Source organism: Euprymna scolopes, chromosome 22 (assembly GCF_053919585.1).
Source record: "Euprymna scolopes isolate OS-2025 chromosome 22, ASM5391958v1, whole genome shotgun sequence".
NCBI classification, from domain to species: domain Eukaryota; kingdom Metazoa; phylum Mollusca; class Cephalopoda; order Sepiida; family Sepiolidae; genus Euprymna; species Euprymna scolopes.
The window spans coordinates 29,257,473-29,278,874 of NC_136503.1; the positions used below are offsets into that span (position 1 = coordinate 29,257,473).

At 32.3% G+C, this 21,402-nt stretch overlaps 1 protein-coding gene and 1 pseudogene across 1 annotated transcript in view; one reads left to right on the top strand and one right to left on the bottom strand.

The window, feature by feature from the left end:
* LOC145243933 (uncharacterized) overlaps positions 1 to 21,402 on the bottom strand; it is a 409,975-nt gene that overhangs the window by 380,446 nt on the left and 8,127 nt on the right. The window lies entirely within an intron of this gene.
* LOC145244021 (5S ribosomal RNA) lies at positions 8,701 to 8,817 on the top strand (annotated as a pseudogene).

Genomic DNA, 21,402 nt, shown 5'->3' on the forward strand with positions numbered 1-21,402 from the left:
AAAAAAAGGGAAAGCTATTTTAAATAAAAAAAAAGTTTTTTTTTATATACTTTTCTTAATTTTTCTTAATATACAATGGCTTTCCTTTATTAATTGAAATAAAATTAAAAAATACCAAAGGTATTTAATAAAAATTAGGAAAGGTATTTAAAATAATAAGAATATGGTATGTTAAATAAAATATGGAAAACAATTTTCAAAATGAGGAGAGCTATTTAAATAATTAGGAAACAGATTCCTACTAATGAGGAAACAGATTCCTACTAATGAGGAAACGGATTCCTAATAATGAGGAAACGGATTCCTAATAATGAGGAAACGGATTCCTAATAATGAGGAAACGGATTCCTAATAATTAGGAAACGGATTCCTAATAATTAGGAAACGGATTCCTAATAATTAGGAAACGGATTCCTAATAATTAGGAAACGGATTCCTAATAATTAGGAAACGGATTCCTAATAATTAGGAAACGGATTCCTAATAATTAGGAAACGGATTCCTAATAATTAGGAAACAGATTCCTAATAATTAGGAAACAGATTCCTAATAATTAGGAAACAGATTCCTAATAATTAGGAAACAGATTCCTAATAATTAGGAAACAGATTCCTAATAATTAGGAAACAGATTCCTAATAATTAGGAAACAGATTCCTAATAATTAGGAAACAGATTCCTAATAATTAGGAAACAGATTCCTAATAATTAGGAAACAGATTCCTAATAATGAGGAAACAGATTCCTAATAATGAGGAAACAGATTCCTAATAATGAGGAAACAGATTCTTAATAATGAGGAAACAGATTCTTAATAATTAGGAAACAGATTCTTAATAATTAGGAAACAGATTCTTAATAATTAGGAAACAGATTCTTAATAATGAGGAAAGAGATTCTTAATAATGAGGAAAGAGATTCTTAATAATGAGGAAAGAGATTCTTAATAATGAGGAAAGAGATTCTTAATAATGAGGAAAGAGATTTTTAATAATGAGGAAAGAGATTTTTAATAATGAGGAAAGAGATTTTTAATAATGAGGAAAGAGATTTTTATAATTAGGACAGGTATTCTTAAGGTATTTTTAATAATTATGAACTTTGATTTATGAAAGTATGATAGGTTATGAAAAGGAAGGGTTGTAAAGAGATAGCTTCGAATTTAGGTGTATCAAAATCAAAGCAAAATATAATGAAAGTAAAAATAAAATAGATAAACCCCATAATTTATTATACAATACCTGTTCACACTGAAACACTTATCACAATATTCTGTGGATCTATATTAAAAAACCTTGTTAAACTTTGTGACATATTTATATTCTATGGAGGTCAGGCGTGAATGAACACCCCATAATTTTATTATACCATATTTCTTCAAACTGAAACATAATTATCAAAGTATACTTACGCAGATAGATATGAAAAGTCTTTATTAAAGTTTGTGCCTATTTCCATTCTATGGAGGCCAGGCGTGAACGCAGACCCCACAATTTTATTATACCATCCCTATTTAAGTTAAAACATACTTATCAAAGTAGTCTTATGTACATCTATATCAAAAACACTTGTAAACGTTTCTTTTTAATTTTTACATTTTTTTTATCTCCATACTTTGTGGACCAGACGCGTACGCTGACCCCACAATTTTAATGAATCATCATTATGCCAGATCAAACATACCCATTCTTGTGTCTCGATACATCTTCTATGATTATATGTGATCAGTTTTCTATAATAGTCAACCATATAGGAGCCTATTCGTGACCAGACGCACACAGACGTTCAGCTTTATATTATAGAAGATACAGATATAATTTAATCTAATAAACAAATAAATTAAATCAAAATATCTGTCCTCTCTTTCACCATAAATGAGCTCACAGTCCATATTATGATTTCCTCAACAAAGAAGTCCTTAATAGAAATCAATTACAATGTTATCCTGTTAACGCGATGAGAGCATTAAAGCCGAGCATTCTTCTCAGCGAACAATATTATTTTAATCCTATCCAATCTCATCACCTACTCTGCTCTGTTTGACATGGATGTCACCGTCATCTGCAGATTATCTGTCGATTCATTTTAGCTGTTTGTTTTTATCTCAAGACAACAGAAGATCCGGGAGGGGAGGGGGGCGGGATTGTCGTGAGGTAGGGGAGGTCAGACAGAACGGACATTGTTCAAGCGGACTTGCCGCCTGTCAACGTTTGCACTAAGTTTACCTTTCATTTTTTTTTTTTTTTTTTTTTTTTACCTGTGATTTAATTAACGGATATTAAAAGGGAGAGGGGGGCTAAGTCAAGAAGAGGCGAACAACTAAATTATCAAAATGGAAGCAACGTCTTTATTGTTTACTTAATACTGTTAATTAAACATTAGCAAAGCTTATTAATCTTTTAAGGCTACATTTCATGCAAGAGAAAAAAAAGCAATATTTGAGGCTTTAAGAGAATCATTAGGTGCTCCTTCGTTCGATTAGAGTAAAAAATAAAGAACACCCCTTAGTGCTAGGGGAACAATAATGTCCCTATTTTCGTACTGCCCATATGATTGGGGGGGGGAGCAGCGAAGTATAAATAATAGCACTTTGGTTCCGCTTGAGAAATGTAGCATCAACCAAAATAAAAATAAACTGTTTTTTTTTTGTTTTGTTTTTTGCAAATTGGTGCCTCTGTGCTGAGTGATTTGGTCACAACTGACCAATTGGTTGGCGGAGCAGAGAAATTTCATCTGTCCCCTAGGAACTATCTATTATGTCCCTTGAAGGAGCATTAACATCTGGTCAGATCTCTCTCTCTCTCTCTCTCATACTAACCCTCGCCGGAGAAACACCTTGCTTCTTCCTGGTCGGTCTATTTCTTATATTCAATAACCCTTCTTCGTGGTTTTATTTTAAAGAGGTGTTGTTCTTTCTTTTGTGTTCTTGAATTAATACTTAGGAGTAATAAATTTATCTTCTATCTATATATATAAAAGCGAAAATGTGTGTATGTTTGTGTGTCTGCTAAAAACTTTCGACAGACACAACAAAAATTCACAAACTTGGTCTCATATGAAAGCCCCACCTTCCGGACGACAAATATCGAAAAATTGGCCCAAAGTGACCATCAGAAGTGCGTCAACTGATCGATTTTCTGCAGGGGGGACCCCCCCAAAAAAGTGACATTTTAATGTTTAACATTACATATTTTTAAATCGATTTATAACTGCCCAAAAAATACGTCCGCCAACTCTTCTACATAAAGTATACACGCGGCCGTTTATTTTGGGTCAACTTGTATTTAAAACCCGCTGAGTCATGTCACGTGATCTTGACGTCAGCAACCTCTAATGGCGGTCTGAATTTACAATTTAAAAATGTTGTTATCGGTAAAAAAAAAAAATTAATTAAAGCTAAACTATGAACTTCTACGCTATGGCAACGTTACCAAAGTTATTACCACATTCCAAATAGGTAGATACGATAGTTAAACGGAAAATAAAGCCAAGCCAAACATGTGAAGTAAAAAAAAAAAAAAAATATGCTTACAAAAAATATTAACGATCGAAGTTTTTTTTTTTAAATAAAAACAGCCAGACGCCATTTTCCAGTCTTGAGAGAGAGAGAGAGAGAGAGAGAGAGAGAGAGAGAGAGAGAGACGCAGAGAGAGAGAGACGCAGAGAGAGAGAGAGAGACGCAGAGAGAGAGATGTCTAGACAAAAAACGAGAAAAACGTTAACTTTTTCACCCCGAAATAGACAATTTTCGACAGGGGGGAGGGTCAACAACGCATGCGTCAGATGACATCATGACGTGACCTGATTTACTTTAAATAGTTGATAAACCAAACAAACTTTAAAGACGTCGCTTTAGCTCAGGTAGTTAAGGCCTTGGTCCATTATCTAAACGTTTCGGGTTCGAGTCGTGGTGTGAGATGTTTTGTTTTTTTTTTTCGATTTTTTTAATTTAAATATTGAACCCTGTATTATTTAAGCCATTTTTCACGTAACGTTCGTTCATTTTTGTTTTAATCGTTCGTTTGCCTTACGTTATTTTTTTTTGTGTCGATCCTCCCCCCCCCCCGGCTTTTATTTAACACCACACACCCCTACAAACACCCGGGCAACGCCGGGTACCCCTCGCTAGTCTCTTCTAAAGATAACAATACACAACAACTACAATTCTACTTTTATTGCTATGCAAATTAGTTTCAATTCAAATCAGTTTATTTGTCAAAAAAATAAAACAATTGTGCTTCAATTGCCATAAAGGGAAAGAGTGGTATTATACAGAAGAGAATACAATAACCCCAGCACCTGTCCAAATTTATTTTGAATTGTTCAGTTGTTGGTGCATTTATTACCTCCCTTGGAAATCTATTCTAAGGTCAATTCTAATTGAGGAAGCGGAAAATATAATTACCTGTTCCAAGACTGATAAAAGTAATTCCTCAGACAGAAGTTTTGCACCATTTATGGTCTTCTTCGGAAGATCAAAATCAACATGTAATACATAAGTCTTATGTCTAGAATTTTTCCAGTTTTGATCAAAATCCAATATAGGATTTTAATTCTAGAAAATGTCTAAAATTTAAGCTTAAGGTTTTTAAGAAACTGAAATTCAAGAAATCTTGCTAAATTGGTGTCTAATGACTAGGGCCAGGACACTAAAATATTCTTTTCATCGTTTTGACTCTCGGGCGTGTATTCGTTAATATCATATGCTTTTATATAAAATTATGTGGTTTTCGGTTGATTAACTTTGTCTAACTGTGTCAGATATATACTCGAGAGTCAAAACAATGAAAAGAATATTCTGTTGTCATAGCCCTAATAATCACTATGAATCAAATTTAATGTAAAATAGAAATATTTGAATTTTAAAATGGAGACGGTTTTTCCATATTATGACCCCCTAAAACCCTTTAAAATGCTGCAAAGAAAAATAAATTTACAGAATATTTATGGAGGTTTAATACCTATCGTTAAAAATTCACAAAATAAATTGGAAGAATCTGAATTTTCATGAAGGGCTTCCATTCCATTTTTTTTTTACCTCCTTTTATAGAAAACAAACTAAATATAGCCCATGTTACAACTCCTTACACCTAGAAACTATATTCCAGAATCCATAATGGTTAGTTCAGGAGTTAATTCTGTATATACACACGCATTAACTTTATGTAAATACTAGCAGTCCACTTGGCATTGCTCAGTCATAAAGAAAAAAAAAAATTGAATATGATATTTTAATTTATGCAGATTTTATATTACAGAGCCAACCTTCATATTATTTTGGACCAAATATATAGTATTATTCTATTATATATTGTATTGGACCAAATATATAGTATTATTCTATTATATATTGTATTGGACCAAATATATAGTAGTGATATTAAAACAAAAAAAAAAAATACGACTAGAATTGAAATCAAACCATATGGTTCTTCAGCCTTATTCGTTACCATCTGAGCCACCAACAGATGGTTATGAAAATGCTAAAAATTAACCGATATTAACATAAATGTATATTTGCACATGCGTAGAGAAACACTTTAAGTAAACTTATGCTTGCCAACTTCCAATTTTATTAATTTTTACTACCCTTTACTAGCTAAAATCCAGATCAGATTTGTTCCAAAGGTCTGAATTCCATATACATTGCGTTTCAAGTCTGTACATCAAAAATTGACAGTAGTTTGTGTGGAGAATGGTCTTTACCATACAGAAGTTTTAGTCAAAACAAAAAAGCACTTTTTTTTTTTTTATTGCTATTAAAATTTTTCAAATTTTTTAAATTGCAAATCAAAGCTATCAAAGCAAAATTTTGAAGACATGACCAGGATTTAGTCTGATGGAGTTATCTTCTCTTGACAATTCAATTTGGCTTATCTCTATGTAAACACTCGATAAGTTTACTTATGACATTTCTTGAACAATCCTAATCCTAACCACTCGTTTGTCCTTAATTTATACAAAGTTCACTAAGATCAACCTTTTTGTTAGGCGCAAAGTGTAGTATCTGTTCTGATACTACACTTCACCTTTTCTGTCCTCGGTCAGTGGAGGAGAAATCCATCTAGACTGAGGCAATTTTTATTTTTGTTCCTATCCAGAGTGCCACTTTTTTGAGGAAGCTGGATTTTCCTCCATGTTAAAACCTGACCTTGTGTCTGACTGCCCTCATGGCGAGGTAAGTAAATAGGAACATATCTAGGCATTGTCAAAAACTTTTAAATTCACAAACACAAAATACACATTCTACTTACGACGATACTTTTCTTGCATTTGTTTCAGGATAAATATAGTAGCGATAGTACTCTGCACCGACACAAAGCCTAAATGCTTATCTGACTTATTTGCTGCTCAATTATTCTCTCAACCAATTTCAGGAGCTGATCCATCAATTGTTAAGCCACTACAATTACTAGGGCTATGACAACAGCATATTCTTTTCCTTGTTTTGATTCTCAGGTATATATCCATTGATACCTTACATATATTTTTTATGTAGAGTGATGTGGTTCTCGGTTGATTAATTGAACTGTGTTGGTTGGTTGTTTCTGTTTTACGGCATATCAACCCTTTTCAGGTTATTTAATGCCGAATCCAAAGATTTTGAAAAAAAAATTTTTAATAGAATATATTTGTTGTTTTCAAGTCGGTTTTTATTCAACCCATAGTTGGGACCCTAACAGGTACTACTAATTCGGGTCAGAGTAGACCTGGGAGCAATGGCAATTAAAAGGTGGCTCCACACTCCCCAAAGCCCGCAAGCTGGGGCCTCATCACTGAATATAGCTTAAGGTCATATCCAGGACCACTAACTGTGTCAGATATATACTTGAGAGTCAAAACAATGAAAAGAATATGCTGTTGTCCTAGCCCTAGTAATTACATATATCGAGAACTCCTCTTTTATTTTACAATTGTACCAAGATCCCAGCCTTTCACAACAACCTCATATGATCTAATTGTAACAGTGCGTATGAGCACATGTGAAAATATCATCAGTAGCAGCCAAAGGTTATATAGCTAGTGAAGGTATTAGCAGCAGCAGCTGTTTGAGCATTATGCAAATTAGCAAGTGTGTGTGGGCTTGCGTCAGAAGAAAAAGAAAAAAAGGACAGCACGTGGTCAAAGAAAAAAGTGTACGCCGGGCGAGATGGGCGTATGGCCCCATGATGGCGACAAGGGACTTTTAAGCTGGTGTTGAGACAGCAGAGTTTTCTTAATCTCATGGCAAACGAAATGAACAGTTAGAAAAGACATTGTTTGGAAAGTACCGGTAATAAACGACGTGTTAAAACAGAAAAAAAAGCAGAGTCGGATTTCCTATTTATTTTTTTTTGGTTTGTTTATTCCTTTCCGACAGTACCAGACAATGTGGGGGTCAGAGAAAGGTTTGAACTGTAATAAACAACATTTCAAGCGTAATGGCCACGTTACATAATTTGTCAAGTCTGATCATCTCACTGCTTATTTTATGTGCAGCCTTCAACATCTTTACAGCCTTAACAGTCTCCATCTTGCATATCATTTCTTCCGCAATTCTTAGAGTTAAACAAGAAACCTCTTTTGCAACTTTCAGATTTTCTCAGTTCCCTGAAAAACTATATTCAACAATCTTTCATCATATTTTCATTTTTCACTGTTACTTTGGATGTACTCTTCTCCAACAATATCCATATTTGTCTTTGATATCCATCTAGCTTTCTTGAACACTAGCAGGACCTGTGGAAATTCCACAGTGGCATCTTTCATATGTAATATTACTGCTGGGTATTCTGTGGACGTTCAGCGTGAACGAAGACCCCGCGATATTATTGTAGCCCTTTTGTTAAAACTGTAAAAATATTTATTTAAGTAATCTGGTTAATGTAGTGTCAGAATATATCTCATTATTATGGTTCATCTCCAATCTCCTTATAGGAGTGGGACATATTTCCATTGTATAGACACCCAGCGCAAACAGAAACCCCACAATATAATTATACCATTTTTAGCCAGAAGACTAAGGTATATTTTACTTTCACGTACGGCCCAAAAGCGACATTTTTATTTTGAATTTTTTTTTTCTTTGCATTGCATCTTTGGTGATCATAAAAAAAGGAGGATAGAAGATGATAAAATACGACATGTTAAATTAGTGAATCTATATACTAATTTAATGTTCGTAATATGTTATCACCTTCTATCCTCTTTGTTTAATAAATAGGATCTCCTGATCAAGTAATTTATAATCTGGAAACCGTGACACACGTATGTACGTACATTAAAGATACTACAATATTAATATATAAACTAGCGGGACCTGTGGAAATTCTACAGGGGACTCATTCATATGTAATATATTGATGTTGGCATTCTGTAGATGTTCAGTGTAAATGGAGACGCTCTGATATTATTTTAACTTTATTGTTAAAACTGCAAAAGTATTTATCTAAGCTAGCAGGGACGCCCGGTAAAGTCCGGTTGTAAAGTACACTAAAATATGATATTTTAATTCTTGCAGATTTTGTATATATTATTATAGAGTTAATGTTCTTTCGATTTTTATATATTATAAAATTGTGATTTCAAAAATTAAAAAAAAATATATCCATATTACTTGGGTGCATTAGCTTGAATCGAAACCAAAATAAAAACTTTTGAAAAAAAAAATGTGTGTATATATATATATATATATATATATATATATATATATATATATATAATGTACGGCATAATCGCGTTGACACAACGGTTCTCGTCAGATCACCAAAGTTAAGCAACGTTGAGCCTGGTTAGTATCAGATGGGTGACCATTTGGGAATTCTAGGCGCTGTATGTGCTCTCTGCTTATCTCGGCATTGTTTCCAGTTGTCCTGTACTTCATTCACTTACCACTGGTATTTAACAATGTCACCTCAGAAGTGTGGTTGGAGATTGCGCACCTCCTGCCACAAAACTTTCACACGCAAGCAATCCTTCATGGGTATCCATAGTCTGTCCAAGACTGAAGGAGTCTGCTATATATATAATATATAACTTGAGTTCCTTCAGCCATAATCGAAACCAAAACTTATGAAAAATTTGAGATAAAATTAAATAACACACACGCATCGTCGTCAGCATAGGTAAACTTTTAACAAAGATCGAACTCGTAACATCTCTATATATATATATATATACTAGCAGGGGTCCCTGGCGTTGTCCAGGTGTGTGTAGTGTAGGTAGTGTAGTAAGGAACCCAGAAAAAAAAAAAAAAAGTAGTAGTAGCGGTAGGGGGTGGGGAATCAAAACAGTAGGCAGCCTCGGTGGAGAGAGAGGTGTTGTTTAAAAAAAAAAAAAAAAAAAAATTAATAAATAAAAAAATAAAAGTGGTAGTAGGCAGGCAGGCAGGATGAAATCCGTAACATGAAGGAGAAAAAAAAAAAAAAAATGTAACGTCTTGGCCGATGCGTTCATGGCGCAACCAGAAGTCGAGAGCGTTGACATTAAGCATAGTTAATCCAATGGAGACGATGACTTGCAAAAATGTTGATGAAAAAAGTGATCCCTTCTAGTACAAAACTGCCCAGTTGAGGGTGAAGGAATTAATGTTTTGGGCCAATTTTTTTATATTTGTCGTCCTAAGGATCAAGCTTCAAAAAGATATTTATCTCATGAGGATCACATGTGTCAAAAGTTTTTGTGACACACACTTTGCTTTTTATATATCAGACTAGCGAGGGGTACCCGGCGTTGCCCGGGTGTTTGTAGGTGTGTGTGAAAAAAAACAGGTGCCCATGACAAAAAAAAAAAGCCTTGACGACGCGCAGTTGGAAAATAGTAGTGAAGTGTGAAAAAACAAAACAGGTGCGCATTTTTGATTGACGTGACGGCGTTAGCTATTCAGCAGTTAGCATTTTGTGCTGGACAGTTTTTAATGAGGTCAATAAATCGGTTTGTTTGTTTTTTAAAAACCCGCTCCCTCATCTCGAAATGAAAGCTACCGTCTGATATGACGAAGTCAACATTGACCAAACGTTACTTAGCTCTCTTGAGACCACTGGCTCTGGGCCTGTGATTAGAGTCGAGTTTCGCTTTTTGTTTATACCGAAAACCGAATGTAACGCGTGGCGATGCAGGAAATGTGGAATAATTAACGTTTGAAAGTCAATAAAATTAAATAGACAGGTGAGCTCCGTGGTTAAGTGTGAGATATTACAATTTATAGATGATATAAAAAGTTTTAAGAAGTTGTGAAGCGAGCGAGCGCTTCTCTGAAAGAAGCCTTTTGTGGACATTGAGGAAAAGCGTACATACATACATTTTCGCTTTTATATATATCAGATGATAGAACTTATGGAAAAATGCTGTTTCCTCTTTAAATAATCCCATTACAGAGATCCTTCCTGCAATACTATTCATATATATAATGTGTGTGTGTATATTTTTATAAGTTTTATATCAACAAAGAAGATAAAATTGAAGATAAATCTCTGGAAACTTTGCACATGTTCTACTGATTATTATTATTTTTTTTTTTTTTAGACGCGTCCACATATGTGTATAAGAGGCTTTGTCCGCCTGCCAATTATAAGATGGAAATAACATTTTCATTGCTAACCGTGCACATTGAATGGACACAAGTATCTTTAGGTGTACCTAAGCAACCTTAGAAGAAGACGTCCACTTAAGTTTGAAATAGAATTATCAGAAATAAATTAACAAATAATGAGGTTAAGAGTGAAATGTGTCAGAGTTATTAACAATTTCGCATGTTGTATCCAGTTGCGATAATCATTGAAAAATGATAAAAGACTGTTGGCTATGCATGACTGAAACTGGGTGGACAAGTCAAAGCTAGACTGAAGTATATTTGCATCATTTCAACTACTGATCTAATCTTTAGTGTTATTTTCACAACGTTTTGGCAAATATAACCTCAAACCTTTTTCAAATGTATGTTGTCAAACTCGGGAATCTTTCTGTTGAACTTGGCAAGGAGTCAGGATGCAATGGATAAAATACTTGGTAAAAGTTAGTTGTAAGTTACACTCTTATGAAGGTTGAAGGTTCAACTCTCAGTGTAGACGACACTCAAAATACAACTGCGAATTATCTAAGACTTCTACTCAGCCATGGCTGACACAACGAGAGCATGCTACCCTTGTGGATTAAAATAAAGGATTCTGTTTGAAATTCTCTGCAGATTCTCGAGTTTGACAAAGATTCCTGAGTATAATAAAGGTTGGAGGTTACATCGGCTGAAACGTTATTAAAATTAACACACAAGATGAGAATACCAATACCTCCGTTCAGTCTTGAAAGACAAAAGATACCCCCTACAGGGGCAGCTGCGCATGTAACTGTGTGGCAAGGGTTGCACAATCCCCAACCACCCTTCTCCTGAATCAGCATTGCTTGAGTCTAGTGGCAAGGAGAAGTCAAAGACGACTGGAAACAATGCGGAGATAAGCGGAGAACACATACAGCACCTGGAAGTTCCAAATGGTCACCCACCTGGTATTGGCCAGGCTCATTGTTGCTTAACTTTGGTGATCTGATGGGAACTGCCGTGTCAAATATGATTATGCCGTATAAGATGCGAATAGTAGTCCAAAGAATCCAAATAATAAAGAGACACTTCAGTCATATGAATCGTAGAAATTTCCAGGTTGGTATCTGAGGATTTCCCCCCCCCCAAAAAAAAAAATAAACTAGACTGGCAGGTAGGCAACAAATGGTGTACTGGCAACCTGCTGCAAGATGCTTCCTAAACCTGCATGTCAAGCACATGTTTGCCACAACGAATGGTGACATCTGAAGTGTCTGTGATATGAAGTTACACCTCGTGGATCACCTAAAACACTTTGTAACTGGGGATGGCTCGATCCTAATAAACAAAAACGTATACTTGTATCAGAGTTTTGTCAACAACGAGATATATATATATATATATATATATATATATATATATATATATATATATATATATATATATATATATATATATATATATATATATATATAGATAGATAGATAGATAGATAGATAGAGAGAGATATTTAAAGGTTATGAGGGTTTTTTGAAGTGTGAAAAATGATGTTACTTTTTGTATTTAATATTTTTATTGTTATTTCTTATATTTCAAGTGGACCTCCACTCTTGGTCACAAAAAAGTATCGAAATGAAAAAGAAAAAGAAAGCCGTTGAAAAAACTGGAAATTTGTAGTGTGGACAGGGTTCATTCCTAACAATCATGTTCGAAAAAGTTCACGTGGATTATTTTAGCCGTTTGTGAAAGAAGATTGTATTTTTTTTTTTTTATTTTAAAATTTTTTTAAAATGTTGCAACATAATAGTGTGTAATATAAGGGCAGATTACTGCACGCAAGAAATTCTGCAGAAATAAGCAGGCTCCTCATTGGTCGGTTTGACTGCCCACGATTTTGTTTGGACTTATCAGATTGATTGTTGTTATTAACTGCCGAGTTATATTCTTGGCGCTATTTTTATGTTTCAGGTCGTGCCAGTTTTCAAAAAGACAGTAAGTCAAATGGATGTGAAAACTCACCTCTTTATCAGATGCATGGAGCCTCAAACTCTTTCGTCTCTTTGAGACGTATTAATTCCCTACCGTAGGGCAAAATGTTATCATTTGCAAACACCTATGCCCTTATGTCGAGCGAAATATTATATCGCACACCGTTGTGCTCTACGATTTGATTGATTTTCATCATTACTTATATAATGTCTCTCTAAGACGATTTTCAGGTCTACATTTTGACCTTCCCTTTGTCCGCCTATTGAACAGTTATTTACAGTGAACTCCATGATAACTACCGAACTTGCAGCATTCATCCTTGAAAGGCATCACTTAACTCATCGACTTGTTGCAACTATTCTTCAAATAGCATGGAGTCTTGAATCCTGCAAACGTGAAGATAAACCATGAACTACTACCTTTACGGGTGTTACCAGCTCTGTTTCACAATCTTTTGCAATTTGGATCTTTTTACTTTAATAAAATTTACATCGAACTTTAAAAGGTGAGCCTGTTGTGATTTCTGATTGTTTTCTTTCATTCTGCCAAGGGCAAAACCAAGGTGGGATAATATCTCACACCAGTTTTATGTGCATATATTTTTGCAAACGTCAAAATAAACTTGTTGATGTAATTAATAGATTTTAGTTTTACCGATAGTTTAAAATCAATAAATATATGATTTCATCATACATACAGGTCGTAAAAAATTAAATTTTGAATAAAACAAAAAAAAAAATATAAAAAGAATCGTTTTTGGCATTGGAAAACAGACACATATTTTTCTGATTCCGATACACTAAAATGTTCCGATTTTTTCGATTTGCGATTCCAATTAATTGTTCCAACACTAGTAAATAAACTTTTTTTTCCTTTTAGAAAGTAACTGTTTTTTTTTGTATTTTTAAGGCAATCAAAATTTAAATGCAAATTAAAAATATAATTATGATAAGCCTCTTAATATAGGGGTCTGTTTTTTTTTTTGGGGGGGGGGGCAGCCATTGTTGCCGGTATCCTAATATTTATAAACATCCAAATCTAACAAAACAAATAACAAAAAAGGTGTTACTTCCATTATTCAATTTTACCGCCTTTGACCATCTGCCAAATTTACATACAATTTAATTTACACACAAATTGATGACGTCGCTGATTTTGCATGAAATTTTGGCGATTTTGCACAAACAACTGGTGATGCCTAATTATTAATTAATATTGCATATATACCAAAATAACCGAAATGAAGTCATTTCAGGATTAAAGTTTAGATGTCACAATCAAATATTATAGAGCTTTTGCTCCTTAAAAATGGAAGAACAGAAAAGGTTAAAAAGGAAAAAGAATGTCACACACACAGGCTGCTGAAAGGAAAAGAGACAATTGAAATAAAGAGAAACGGTTGCCATGGTTTCAGACAGGAAGTGACATCATCGCTGAGGAAGTTCATTGGTGAATTGAAAACATTTCCACATTTATTATGAGGAACTTGGAAGAGAAAGAAAGAGAGAGAAAGATCATAGAACAGAAAGTTTGTTTTTGTAAATAAATAATGATAATTTATACCATTTCTTTTTTTGCTTCAAATCGGGCCAATATTTTTATGAATCCATTTTTTATGAATCCATTATTCTTAGTTTTCTAAAAAAAAAAAAATTAAAAAAAAAATTAAAAAAAAAAAAAGGGGAGAGAAAATAAAACCAGAACCCTTATAATAGCACGATTGATGTGTACCAAAGTATTGTCACGTTACTCCAACAGTACAAAAAATAAATAATAAAAATAAAATAACTCCGAGGTGTGGCTCGTTCTCTAGCGAATAATCTATATTAATAAAACGAAAATATTAAACTTTGCGCGCACGTGCGTGTATGTGTGATTATTAGATCATATATAACACACAAACACACACTTTTTTTATGTTGCCCATCCGTAGTTCTCCAAATTTATCGTTAGTATAAATAATCCCCCTTTTACTTGTTTATTTATTTATTTTCTTAGTGATCTGCTGATCTGGACCTCATTTTTTTTTTATATATATATAAAATTCTTACGCCGATCTTTACGCGTTCAATATTTGAAAATGTTCATCATTAAAATTACATGAAATATTTTTTTGCAATTATATTATGTGTATGTGTGTGTGTGTGTGTGTGTGTGTGTGTGTGTGTGTGTGTGTGAAAATATTCAACAAACAATATTTAATTCAGTGAAAACAGCGTTAATTCGAGAAATTATTTTCTGAAAGTTATATTGATTTCTTTAACACGGACTTTAGGAGCTCTTTTCGTAATGTTCCTGAAATATTAAAAAAAAAAAAAAAAATGTGATTGCAAACATCTACGATACTTTATGTTCATAGAAAAAGCAAAAATTAATTCAAACATTTATTTTGTAGTACTTATCATTTATTTATTAAATTGTGACGTTAGTGAAGATGTTAGCAAAGATGTTTTTTTTGTTTAAATAAAATAATACATTTTCACTAAGAGTTAAAAAAAAAAAAGAAAAGGAAAATGTCGAGTTAATTATATTCTGTGATCGTTAATTAATAAATGCTGACAATTTCATTAAAATTGATTGATTTCTTGAATTTTGGTGAATTTTTAATTGAAGGGAGGGGTCAAAATGTTTATATATATATATATATATATATATATATATATATATATATATATATATATATATATATATATATATATTATTCTAGGCGATTACGTAGGGCCACCTATTTCCCATTTCCAGGCTATTCTAGTATTTTAAAGAGGGCTTACACTTCCAAAAGTCTCAGTTTATTTGTTTATTGGAAGCAGGTTGAGTTATATTTTTTAGGCGATTATGTATGATTTTACGGCTTTGCCAGTTGAACTTAAGAGTTAAATAGTTGACAAAGCAGAGGAGGGTAGAGCAGTAGCTCTAGATATATCTAAAGCTTTTGACAGGGTATCGCATGAAGGTCTTCTCAGGAAAATCAGATCATACGATATCACTGGAAGAATACTTAACATAATTAAATCCTTCTTAGAGAATAGAAAAAAAAAAACAATTTGTCCTCGATGGTCGTACATCTAAGCAATATGATATAAATGCGGGAGTGCCTCAGAGGTCTATCCTTGGAGCTTTATTATTCCTAATATTCATAAATGACCTCCCTGACAAAATTGTCTGTGAGGTGGGTGTATATGCTAATGACACCACGCTCTATACCAGACACGACAGGAAAACAAATGAACACACATCTAAAGAAATGGCAGAAACACTAGAGGATGACCTCCAATCTGTAGTGGAATGGGGACAAAAATGGATGGTCACATTCAATGCTGCCAAGACTAAACTTGTTTCCTTCAATCAATACAAGAAACCTTCTCTACCACCAATAGCAATGGCCAAAGACTCTTTATCTGAAAGTACCTCTTTTAAACTCCTCGGCCTAACGTTCACAGTAAACAGGAGTTGGAAAAATTACATTGAGAACATTGCCAGGACCGCTGAGAAAAAGGTGGGTTCTCTCTACCGTGCTAGAAAGCTACTAATGCCCGAAAGTATCCTGTACCTCTATAAGGCCACCATTCGCCCATGTATGGAGTATTGTTGTCATATTTGGGCTGGTGCATCTGCTACTTGTCTCTCACTCCTAAACAAGGTTCAAAAGAGAATCGCCAACCTAATAGTTCCTGAACTGTCATCTAAGCTTCAGCCTCTGTCCCATCGATGAAATGTAGCATCGCTCTGCCTGTTCTACAAGTACTTTAACGGTGGATGCTCCAACGAACTGCAGGCACTTGTACCCCCTCTACGTAAATACCCCGAAAAACCCAACAAGCAGCAAAATCCCACCCCTTCATAGTTGAGATCCCTAGATGTAAGAAAGCCTTCTACTCCAGTAGTTTCTTCCCCAGAACTGCTAGACTTTGGAATTCCCTTCTGGGTTCCTGCTTCCACAACTGTACTGGCATGCAGAAGTTCCAAGTATAACGTGAACTGACATCTTGCTGCCCAACTCCCTACATAGTACCCCTGTAGCTTATGTCCCTGATAGTAGCCCCCAACATCAAAGTGGCAATGTGCCTTGTTTGGGGTGAAAATGTAATAAAAAAGAAAAAAAAAAAAATTAACGGTCCTAAAAAGTTGGAATGAAACGGAAATGAAAATAAAGTTTTTCAGGCTGCTTCCACGTGCAATCGCCTAATAAAAGTTGAAATTTTGGAAGAAGGGGTATTTTGCCGAGGGTGTTAATCTACAAATTTACAATTTTTCTTTCGTTTTTAGTTTGAAAAAAAAAAATAAAAATAAAAAATGGAATGTTTATTGAAATCAAAATAAGGGATTACCAAACCTTTTTTTAACCCGATTATATTTTCAATTATTTTTCTTTTCTAAGCCACTCGGAAATACGCCCGTCTTTATTTTGGGAAACCTATATATTGTATGTATATATATTGTATGCATATATATATTGTATGCATATATATATTGTATGTATGTATATATTGTATGTATGTATATATTGTTTGTATACATATATTGTTTGTATATATTGTATGTATATATATATTGTATGTATATATAAAGTCTTTATTCCAAATTTCAAAAATGTTGTTCCAATTGCAATTTATTCTTAAATATGTTGACGTGCACAATTCTCGAGAGCACCCGTTTCATTGAGCAAAATCATTTATTTAATTATTATATCAACAAATGAATAATAATAAAATGAATGATTTTGCGCTACGAAATAGGTACTGTCAAGAATTGTGCAAGTCAACCTACTTAAAGGAATAAATTGCAAGATGGGCAACATCTTGAAATTTAGAATATAAGAATATGTCATTTATTTGTTATATGTTCTGTAATTACATTGAGCTTTATAAATTAAGGGTTGGCATAAATAAAAGGCGAAATATAATTGAAAAAAAAAAAAAAAAAAAAAGCATTTTCCACAATATATATATATATATATATATATATATATATATATATATATATATATATATATGTCATTACCTGGCGTTGCACCAGGAGTCGTTAACAAATCTACTATTGTAGCGTTTCACAAATATGCTAACATTTGCAATAACTTTAATGTTGCATTTTTTTAAACTATAATATAGTTAAAGTAAAATAATTTGTGAGTGATGTCTTAATAAAAGGTGAAATTTAAAAAATATATTACCACACACACTTTTTTTTTTTTTTTTTTTTTTTTTCACTTTTTACAAATTTCGCTACATATGAATCATACTAGATATCTCATTTTAGGTTGACCGGTGTCAGCCGAATTACGTTCCGTATTAGCTATTTGTGCAAAAAGAGAACCTCGCGTATCAGATCGATATGTTTAAGTAGGAAATGGGGAAAAGTCAAACGTATCTAATATATAAAATGTGTGACTGTTGCGCAAAATGAATAACCTCCATCAGATTGAAGGTGAAAATAATTTGTAATGATGAAATAATTTCTAAACAGTAAAAATTCGAAAGCGTAAGTTCAGTTGTGCGACATTATAAATTGGTTTAATTGTTAGATTGCACAATACGTATCGATGGTAGATATAGAATCAACAGTTCATAATAACTAGTAATTTCTTGTCCCACGTTATTGCGCCGAGATCGCCGTAAATATTACGAAGGTCACGGTTGTGCTCGTTTCAATATCTTCATGTTAATTGAACTATTATATACCATTGTGACATTGGATATACCCAAGCGGCCGTTAGAACCAGCAGCAGCTGACTGAAATATTAGTTTTGTTTGTAAACAGACTGCAATTGTTTTGGGTACTTATGGTGGCAATTAAAATTAAAGAAAATATATTTTTAAAAAAAGTAAAAATCTGGATGATGTACGTACTCATTGCAAAACGAAGATGTCATATTAAAAAAAATACGTAGTTCTTTTTTAAACTAAGAAAATCAAAATTTATGAGTTTTAACGAGTTTACTATAACGGCTAATTTTTTAGCTCGCAACTTCGAGTTGTCTTCTCTTATTTCGTCAGATTTCATGTCTGACGAAAACACGACTCGCTTAGTCGTAAAATTTGATATTCTTGAACATTAAAAACTTTGGATCAAATTACGTAATTTTTGGGATATAACATATTCGTTCTGTAACAAGTACGTACATCATACAGACTTTCCTGTATTTTGTTAAATTTTAATTGCTGCCGTAATTGCTGTCTATCTATATAAAAGCCAAGTACGTCCAAGGATGGAATACTGTTGCCATATCTGGGCAGGAGCTGCTAAAAACAGCCTATCCTGCCTTGACAGAGTACAAAATAGACTTCGTGGCTTAGTGGGGGATATATTGCTAGATAAAAAACAATTTGTAAAACAGATTTTATTAACGAACTACATAGACACGAGATAATAAAATAAAATTAATTTTAACGCCTTCTGTTGACACTTATGTATCTAAGATAATGTTGCTTACAGGCCTCCGTACTTTTTTGAAAAAAGGCGCAAAAAAAAAAATAAAATAAAGATCACCCTCTATCAATTTAAATAATAGAATCGAAACGAATTTTTTAGGGCGATTTTGAATTTGCAATTTTTATCATCTCATATCTCAAATGTATGAATATATTTTCTATTATTAGAAAACCGTGATAAAAAAAAAAAATCTTTGTTTAAACTTCATATCGCGTAATATTTGAATTTAATATCATTTAAAGATTTAAAAAATAATATTTTTAGAATCTTGTCTTTTTCTTTTGTTGTTGTAATTTAAATATTGCCGAGAGAAAAAATACATCAAGAAAGTGCTTTTTTTTTTTTTTTTTTTAGATAATATTGATTTTATGTCCAATTTTATTTGCAACTTTAAGATAAGTGAAATAAATAACAGGAAAAATAACTTAATTATTTGATCTTTTCAGCTATAAAAAAATGTTGAAATTTTTATCGACCGACATTTATTTTGTTTAGTTTTTGTAACATGAAATATGAGGAGGGGGTAGAACACAAAAAAAAAAACTAATATATTTAACGAAACCTACTTTTATTATGCAAGTTTATTTAATAATGAATTTAATATTGAAAATTTAAGGAAGATAGGACTATTTGATTTTTTTTAAAACACGAGTATGTTTACGGCTTCAAAAACGTCACTACATAGGAACGTTGTTTTTTAAAGCGTCGATAATGTAAACACGATTTTTGTCTCGCATTTTCATTATTTTTGTATGCTGTCAAATTTTTTTTTTAATATTAGCAGTTTATTTGAAGCTTCTTTTAAATGGTAACAAAATGTTAGGATGATAAATTAGTTACATCGTGTTACATATGGGAGGGATAAAACTGTGGCGCGCGTTGGAGGTATCTATTGAACTTGAAAACAACCAGCTGAGAAGCAGTAGGTGTATCAGAATTTTTGTAGGAATTTTTGACACCCCTAACACGAAACTGCAAATAAAATATAAAAAACTCGTAATTTCTTTTAAAGGTGGGTTGTTTATTTTCTTTATGGATTATACTTCCAAAATAAACTATTAAAGTTGTATAAAAAGTAATAGAAATATTTTTAAAAAAATAGTAATGAAATTAATTGAATGTTACGAGTTCAGTATTTTTCAATTTTTAAACTTTAAATTATGCAGTTCGAATTACCTTAATATTATTGAATTATTTTAAAAAATAAATAAAAAATAAAAAACACTTTAATCGTGGTAGCAGGTGAAAAATTGCCGCTTTCTTATTTAAATCAAAACGGAAAATTACTTCCCTTTGGAACTCTGTGTCTTACGATCGTTTTTTGTAATTAATCATCTTAAAAATATGAGGAATACGTAGACACCATTGTTTTCATGTGAAATTCAGTATTACGATTTTCGAAATTTCGTCCCAATAGTGTAGAAGCGCCAATTATTTGATCAATTTTTGAAATATAAAATCTTCATTCTGTTTTTCATTTTTATTTATCGCTAAATTTATATAAGTGCCAATCTGAATAAGGGTGCCCTGAGCGGCACCTCTTCGGTAGAGTGTATCAGAATTTTTGGGGAATTTTTGACACCCCTAACACAAAACTGCGAATAAAATATAAAAAACTCGTAATTTCTCTTTTTAAAGTGGGTTTTTATTTTCTTTAATGGAATATACTCCCAAAATAAACTAAAGTAATAAGTTTTTTAAAAAAATAATATAATATATTATTTTTTATTATTTAAAAGTGTTTACAAAGTGCCTGCGCGCATTCATGCAGCCATTTTTTTACGTAATGAAATCAATTGAATTTTAAGAGTTAAATTTTTTTACAATTTTTTAAACTTTAAAAATCTATCAAAATTTTTCTATTGATTCAATTTTTAAGATTTTCAGGTTCAATGTGAAATTTTTATGCTCTTTCCAATAAACTGAATATAAGTGTTTTTTTTTTGTTTTTTTTTTAAATTCACCTGCTCCATTTTGAAATGTCTATTAAAATGAAAATAATTTTCTCAACCTCAAAATTTATATATCACAAATTGAAGATAAAAGATCAATAAATAAGCTAATTTAAAACAAAAAAAAAGAACAGTCATTTGCAAATTTACCTGTAAAGTTCAAAGTTTAAAATCTTTTAAAAAAAATAAATAAATAATAATTCAACGTGATTTTTTAAGTGAAACCTTATAATCTTGTTTTATTATTCAGAAAATTTTGTATAATTACGACAAGTTTTTCTATTTCATTCAATATTGTTTTTGTTTTAGATATTAAAAAAAAAAAAATTCACTCCATAAAGAAGAAATAAAATATTTTAAATCAAAAGCTCATGTATTTTTTTAAGAGAATAAAAAAAAAAATCAAAAAAAAAAAATCAGTAGAGTGTATTTTTTTTAACGGCAAAAACTGATAAGTGAAATGGGATCATTTTTCATCTACGGTGGCCCATATGGACTAACTTTTGTTTACAGCACGCAATAC